This window comes from Cryptotermes secundus, unplaced genomic scaffold (genome assembly GCF_002891405.2).
Source record: "Cryptotermes secundus unplaced genomic scaffold, Csec_1.0 scaffold344, whole genome shotgun sequence".
In the NCBI taxonomy this organism is placed as follows: Eukaryota; Metazoa; Arthropoda; class Insecta; order Blattodea; family Kalotermitidae; genus Cryptotermes; species Cryptotermes secundus.
In genome coordinates this window covers 1972330-1980265 of record NW_019742446.1, presented here as the reverse complement: position 1 = coordinate 1980265, position 7936 = coordinate 1972330, and the positions used below count along the sequence as shown (strand labels likewise).

The 7936-nt window shown below is 41.0% G+C and overlaps 1 protein-coding gene across 1 annotated transcript in view; it reads right to left on the bottom strand.

The window, feature by feature from the left end:
• Positions 1-5270: 5270 nt before the first annotated feature.
• Positions 5271-7936, bottom strand: part of LOC111873178 (prestin) — a 120349-nt gene continuing 117683 nt past the window's right edge. The window contains exon 16 of the mRNA XM_033754993.1: positions 5271-5343. The gene's annotated coding sequence lies outside the window, so the exon portion shown is untranslated. The remainder of the gene's footprint in view (positions 5344-7936) is intronic.

The following is a 7936-nucleotide window of genomic DNA, read 5'->3' as shown; positions in this document are numbered from 1 at the left end:
CCTACTGATGTGTAACAACAACCTTCAGAATTATGGACTCACAGTACCCTCCACCGACCACAGAACACTCGTCACCACTGCATATGCGGATGACGTCACTGTTTTCATCAGCCAAAACGAAGGTTTTCCACAACTACTACACATATTCATGACCTATGGAGTATATCAGGTGCCATACTTAACGTAAAGAAGTCAATAGGATTATTCGCAGGGAACTGGAGAACACGCACAGACAATCCCTTGGGATTCCAATGGAGTACGCAAGGAGGGAAGTTCCTTGGAATCTACCTTGGCAATACAACAACGTGGCAACAGCAAAACTGGGACGAACTGGAAACCAACACCAGAACGGTACTTCATCAATCAACGAAAATCTCCTCTACTACGTCCTTCCAAGGCCGGAAGCGCACACTCAACCAGACAGTCAGCGCCAAACTCACTCATGTACTCACAATACTACAACCCACCAGCGAATTCCTCAATACAATAGACAAATTAATAGTACAGTTCATATGGCAAGGACAGCATCTGAAGCACCCAAACTTCGTCTATGGAAAATTAGAAGACGGCGGAATGGGAGTCCATCACCTCCCCAGCCGCATCCAAAACCTAAGAATCACATTCCTAACCAAATTCATTGCCAACAATAACAGAGGGAACGCATGGCACTTCCAGGCTCATAACATCCGAGCATATGCCCCAGCAATAGAAGCAGAGGATATCCTCAAGCTAAGGCTAAAACCAGCCAAATATTCAGCAATGCCATCTTTCTACGCTAGCTCATTGAAGGCCTGGCACACCACGAACCCCATCCAAAACCCCAAACTACAATCTTATGACAACCTAAGGAGCACCCCCATACAAGATTCCACACTCCTAACCCCACACATCTCCGGCCACACCTTGAATTTTGAAATGACCTGGAACCGACTAAGCATCAACTACGTAGGTGAGCTAATCAAGGACAACGGTGAATGGATACAAATAGAGGACATCAACACGGAACAATGCACCCAACCAACAATCCGCAGACTGAAAGCCATTCTGAAAGCAGCAGAATCATTTTTCCGACACCATTATCCCAACCTACCGGCCAAAGTCACGCCCCAGCAACTCCGCCGCTGGAAGAAAAAAGATTCACCGAACTGTCCTTGGTGCCCTGGCACCTCAGGGACAACTGAACACATGTTTCTAGACTGCCCCAATGCCGTAGACTTCTATAACGAACTCTTAAAAACACTTCATAAACTATTAGGTCCCCACACACTACAGAAGAAACACATCCTTTATGGCTACCCTTCACTCCATACCACCCCACATCAACTTGCAAACTACCTGATAGTCTTGGCCAAATCAACAATCTACAAGACATTCATAGCAGCGACAGCAAACAGCACCAATCACCAAGCAGCCAACTACCACCGCATGTTCCTACTGAGACTGATTTCCGTCTGCAACTGGAAATGCACCAAAGTATCTGGAGAAAGGACGTGAAAACCTTCAAAAACTACTGGTTACACAACGACATCCTGGGCAGAATCACGGACGGACTGATCATAGTGAACAACCTTTAACATCAATATGCAAAAACAAACATAAGCCTTCATATATATATATATATATATGTCATATTATAATCAATATAAGCCATTGTTAATTGTTAATTGTTATTTCATACTGTTATTATTGTTATTGCCAAATAAATTATTAGAAAAATCTATCTATCTATCTATCTATCTATCTATCTATCTATCTATCTATCTATCTACCTAAGGCTCTACGGTCCTTTGTTGGACCTTGACCGCTTTTCAATTTCTTAATCTTTTTACACAGTCGGTAGGAATCCTTGGAAAGGGGATCAGCCCGTCACAAAGCCGCTACCTGCATACAGGTTAGCACAAACAGAATATACGCACACAGACTTTCATGCCTCACGTGGGATTCGAACCCAAGATTCCACTGTTTGATCGGGAGCCCGGGCGGCACTGTTATGGGCTCTTCTTTAAATACTTTAGGAAGTAATGTGTAAATATCGCGGTTTCTGAGTACCGGACATTCTGAGGATTACATTATGAAAAGTCCGTCATGAATCAGAAGTTTCATTAAGGAATGCAAAAATTGCATTTTTCTCTTCCAATTTGCACCTTTGCAACCTGTAGTTTGAACATGTAGTACGAGATATCAGTTTTTCATACTATATCAGAGTTGTCACGAATCGTAGTACGGTAGTTGTATTGATTGATCCATTAACTCAGTCTCTCGAGAAGATAATTTATTATAGTTGTAATGGCGCAAGGGTTATGTACAAGTAGATATGTTTTTTTTTTGGGGGGGGGTAAATTTGGAATAAGTATATCTAGACTTTTAGATTAAGAAACAGAAATGATGAAACGTACCAGGAAGCTTGGGTTTGCAAAAGAAGTGTAACAGGCTATAGCTTAGTAATCACAATGCTAGCACGACAGCGTAACAACGCTGACATTGAGGAAGAAGCTATATGAAGTAGGTCATAAACACTATGGCAGGAGGAAAACGCTGAGTCGGAGAAGGCGGTAGACCCGAAAGAGTCAACCCCTTCTCGATAGACAGCCAATGAGTGGGCCACACCGACTCGAATTTACGTCAGAATGGGCGGGCTAACACACCCCGGAACCCAACGAATCAGCAAAAAGAGGGTACATAAACCCTAGAAGAATCAATCAAAAAATCTTTTGACTTTTTAATATTATGAAGTGACATAGAGTTCAGCCGGAGGCTATCGCCGAGAGAGATGGCAATGAGTGGGCGTTGGTTGGTGATGGCGAGCGTCTGTTTCTTCAGCTCACGTAAGTGAACCAACGTCATATAGCCGTGAACAATAAGTGTGATAATATTAAAGTGCAACCCCGAAGAGAGAAAGTGCAAGCTAGATGGACTAGGTTCACTAAGAGATACAGAGGCGTAGAATACCCGACAGCGGGGTGACATGAGATAGAACTAATGTGGTGCTACAGGTTCATCATTAAATGTAATACGAACCGACGAACGTCGGCAAAGTGTGTATATAGTATGTATATAGCGACATAGGGAAATAGAATAGGATAGGCATGAGCTGTGATATTAATTCAACCTAGCATTTCCTTAAGTGTTACCCCCTTCCCTGACGACTCCAGCCCCTCCCGAAGCCTAGGCGAATTGCGAGTTAAGCCAGGACCCGTGACGTAAGCAATGATATGTTTACTAGAGTTTTCTTGACATAACAAGATGGTGGCAGCATACTAAGCCGGGTGACAGAGCGGGATACCTCCACGCCCCCTGCCACCACGGCATAACAATAGTAAAAAGGTATGGCACAATTTAATTGCAATCGGCATATCGTAGCTCTTCTTCTCCGCGTAAGATTACAAACCATAGGTCTATAGTAATTTTGATGCATAGTAATAATTATCGGGGCACATAATATATGACCATAGACCTCGTGTTCATACTACATTCACATTGAAAACCTCCATTTAAGTTCAAACAGCTGTCACTATTAATAAAACTTAATATTATTTTAATTTCTTCCTGCTACACATAAGAATGTAAGAATAATGCTATTTCGCAGTATAACCCAAAGGTTTCTCATTATTTATATCGGAGCTTGCCACCAGATAAGATCTCAAGTTGTAAGATTTGAGGTTTTCACGGCGGTGATTGTGAAGAAATCAGTCTTCTGGAATGTGGCGCCGTGTAGATCTTGTGTTAACCGAGGTTTCAGAAGAATATATGTCGCCTCCATCTTCAGGGTAGAAGAAAAAAAGCAGAAAATCTTCTACCCCGAAGATGGAGGTGGTACGTTCGTCTGTTAGCACCTGCTTACACTGGTTCCTTGCTTGCGGATTTTCTTCTTTTGTTTCCTACCCTGAAGATGGAGGCGATACGTTCATCCGAATCGTCGGTTAACTCAATATCTACACGGCGCCACATCCCAGAAGACTGATTTCTTCAAGATCTTAGGTAGTTTCGTTCAATGTCTTCCTCCTCAAGACTCCATTTGAATGCTATCCTCCATTTTCTTTCTCACTTATAATATTTGTGCTGCTGATTATGTATTATTGATAATAACATGTTAAACAACATTTTTACTGCACAATTACTCACATTTTCCCTATCACTAGCGACCAAGTATGATATATCCCTAGCAATAGATTAGGGGCTAATTCTAATTGCAAATCAAATTAGTAATCATAATGAACATTACAATAAATGACTTATTCATTCATCTCCGTATCTGAGCACGATGACCACAGTCAACACAATTACTACCATTCAATCATGTACTGGGCTGGTCCTCACGCAGTTCACATGATAATGGAAATAGGGTTCATTCTCATCCGCGACAGATAGCGAGCTCGGTTACATGCAAATTGGGTTATAATGGCAATGCGGGTTATATTACTGTGCGAAACCGTACATGTGCGTGTGAGAAGCATGCGAAGTGCGGTCTGTGGCTGGACGGACACGTGACTTGGCTCAAAGCGACGCATTTACGATGTGACATGGATAGATAGGAGCAACGTTGTAGCTTAGAGATGAAGCTTTCCATTTGTCAAGCATTAGAAGTCGTTATCTGGGCTTTTCCGGCTCCTAACCCACTTCCCTCATATTTCAAACATTTTGAACTTTCGCTAGAAGCAGGAGTGATATAAAAACCTTAAACCTCTGTAGTCAAGTATCATAACAGTAACAACGAAATGGAAGAGTTCTGTGTTATGGGACTTATGGCCGTGTAGCCGGTTGAAAATTTACTCACCTTTGGGAGGAATATGTCTCCTCCATCTTCAGGGTTGAAGAGTAAGCGAAAGGTTCTTTGATTTCCAACGTACTACACGGAAATTTTATCTTAGAAGATATGACGTTTCGTAACCATCTCTGTGAGAACCTCATATCTCACAATAACAACAAAACAACACTTTTGACGCACTTTGGTTAAAGAGGTAGACTGGTCCCTGTGACTAACTAATTAAGCATTACGCCATGAAAACGTATGGGGAGTGGATGTATACATCCACGTTTTCTTGATCTCGGGACTAGTTGGGGATGAGTGGTCAGTTTCACGCCCAGACCGCTTTACAAAACAGATTAAAGGAAGAAGGTATACTCCCCGGATAATAAACTTCGGCTGATTGAATTCTTCTAGCTCAGGCCGGTTTCTAACAGCGGAAACTCGAGTAGTGACATTTTTCTAGCACTCGCCTAGGGATGAGTAAAACCTCAGTCAGGATGGCCTATATTTGTAGAGATTTTTCCCCGAACGTGGTCAGTCACAAATCTTGTACCAGTTTCTTCTTCTTGAAGGTAATGTTTTCCGCATAGCTCCAACTGTGAACCAAAAATCAAACATACATAAGCATGGCGGAGTAATCAATCTGCAGCCGCTGTCTTGGAAGGTTCTCACAGAAAATATTTTGAAAATGTTAGCTGGACTGAAGTGGCTCAAGACTGAGTTCTTTTGTTAGAAGTTTTCAGCCTTCGGGTTCTGTTTTCCTGCAGCCTACCTGTATGATGCCTCTTCTTCAGTTGGAATGTTTTCTCCAACAATTTTGAGAGATATTCATGCATAAGACTGCTCAGACAAACTTCTTGCTAAAGCAGAGTAAATGGGGTTGTAGCAAGGAGTTCTATTACGCTTCTGACATACAAAATTCATCCTATTCTAGCTATTTTCCTCCGTAATTAAAGCCAGATTGGTGTAGGAAACTGCTTTACGAGTCTTTGATGTTTGCAAGCCTTCAAGGTCTTTAGAATTAGAGTTAACGTGTCTTGACTGCACTATAAATGCTGTATATCACGTGCAGAGAAACTTGATATAGAATTAAATTTAAACTTTTAGTACTATGGCTTGTAGGTCTATTACACATCTCGTGGCAAGGCGGAACTGCCTTCCTGCATGAAGCTGATTTCTTCGGTGATGTTTCTCTTCTTCATGATTGCGGAACTTCGCATCTACTTATTTATGATCATGATGAAAGTTAAGTAATTATTCTGAAATCCCCCTATCATTAGAAACGCAGTAGGCAATACGGGAACCAAAAAATGTTAATGACTGTCACGCAATAACGCTTTCAATGAAGAGGGAGACTGCGTCAGTGGTTGAGTAGGAGCATGGAGACACCTCGGGTACGTCGACCCTCAGCTACCTCTGACCATAACTGAGCGGAGTGCAACCTGATCTAGTTAGCTACCCTTATTCACAGTTGCTGTCTCTATTCCGCTAGCTGTTTGGCCTCTCAAAAGAGTCAATATGGACTGAGTGACTTTCAAAAGAACGGGATTTGAGAACAGGATAGCCGGAGGGCTCTATACTTAATTCAGTATATTTGCACTGGTTGCTGCTACAACACGGTATCCAAATATAAAAGTATTTATTCGGGGAGGGGGTGCAGGAATAAATTCGAAACACAAGGAGGTCTCTATTTACATTAATATTAATATATTACATTGTTTACAAATATGTCTCTGAAGTATACTGAACTTGTTTATTCCATCCCATTCTTCCTACACATTCTAGGTCGGGCCCTACTCATATTCTCTGCCTATGTGATTACTAGGGACCGGATTTTTCTGCCCTAATAATCCCTTAAATATGTATGCATTTATGCATGAAAAGCTTCCGATTCATTCATTCATCAGTAATCTGTCAAGACGACAGGTCCACAGTCTCTTCCAAAACAGTTCCTCCACTTGATTCATATGCTTCCGATATATGCACTAAAATATGCACATAAAAATTTATGCCAAATACCAAATTTGATTTTACATTATTTTAAGACCAAAAAATCAATATTTAAGTTTATTTTATGTAATCANAAATATTAAAATTGATTTTACATTATTTTAAGACCAAAAAATCAATATTTAAGTTCATTTTATGTAATCACTGAATGATTCACTTGCAATAAAAAGCTATACTTAAATACAAATCATGCAACAAAGCCAACATATTTCATTACAAATTTAAAAAACCATTGGTACTCACATTTAGTTCTCCGAACTTTCAACTTATCTTCTGTTGCAGTTCACAATTACTAAATGTTCTAGGTTTTCCATAGTTAGTCGCCTCCTATTGTCTCGTAAGTTGTCCTTATAGCGGGAAAACTTCTTTCCACCTCACAGGAACTTAGAGGCGCGTGTACAAAAACCACTTTTTGCTCCACTGTTAGTGATTTTTTACTTGGCAGTTCAGTACGTTTACCGGTTAAAATTTCTTCAATTTCACAAATTTGTTCATATCCTGGATTTTTTGAAAGAATGCTGTGTACTTTTTCCTTTACTACTTCACCAACTCTTCCAGGAACCGAATTCAATTTGGAAACAGTGGTTTTGAACACACTTGACGACTGATACAAAGTAGTATTGCTATTGCTTGCCTCCAGTGAGTAAATGGCGGATGGAAGATGAGAGAAGTGAGCAGATATATAGGAAAGATTAGTTTCTAGTTCTGTGTTTTCTAGCACAACTTGGACAATTTGAATTCATGCTGCACCTTTGGGATCAAATGTATTCACGACATTCCTAACTGTTTCTAAATGTTCGGTATAATAACTCGCTGCACACAGCCACGTGCCCCAGCGCGGTAAAATTGGTTCTGGCTGAAGTGGAACGCTCGGTGCTACTGCTTTAAAGGCTTCTTTTCTGTATGGCGCTTTAAGAAATGCCTTCTTCATAGAAGACACCAACTTGTCAACAAGCGAAAAATTGCACGAATTGTTTCTGCAACACGGTGCAACCCATGGGCAAGGCAAGTCAAATGTGTCATATTTGGAAATATAACTTTAAGGGCAGTACCGGCTTTCATCATATAACTTGCGGCATCAGTCACAAAGAGCAATACGCGCTCATACTGAATGCCATTCGGTCATAGTAAATTCATGAAATTGAGGCTGAGTATACCCCAGGGTCTAGTGCGGCTGGA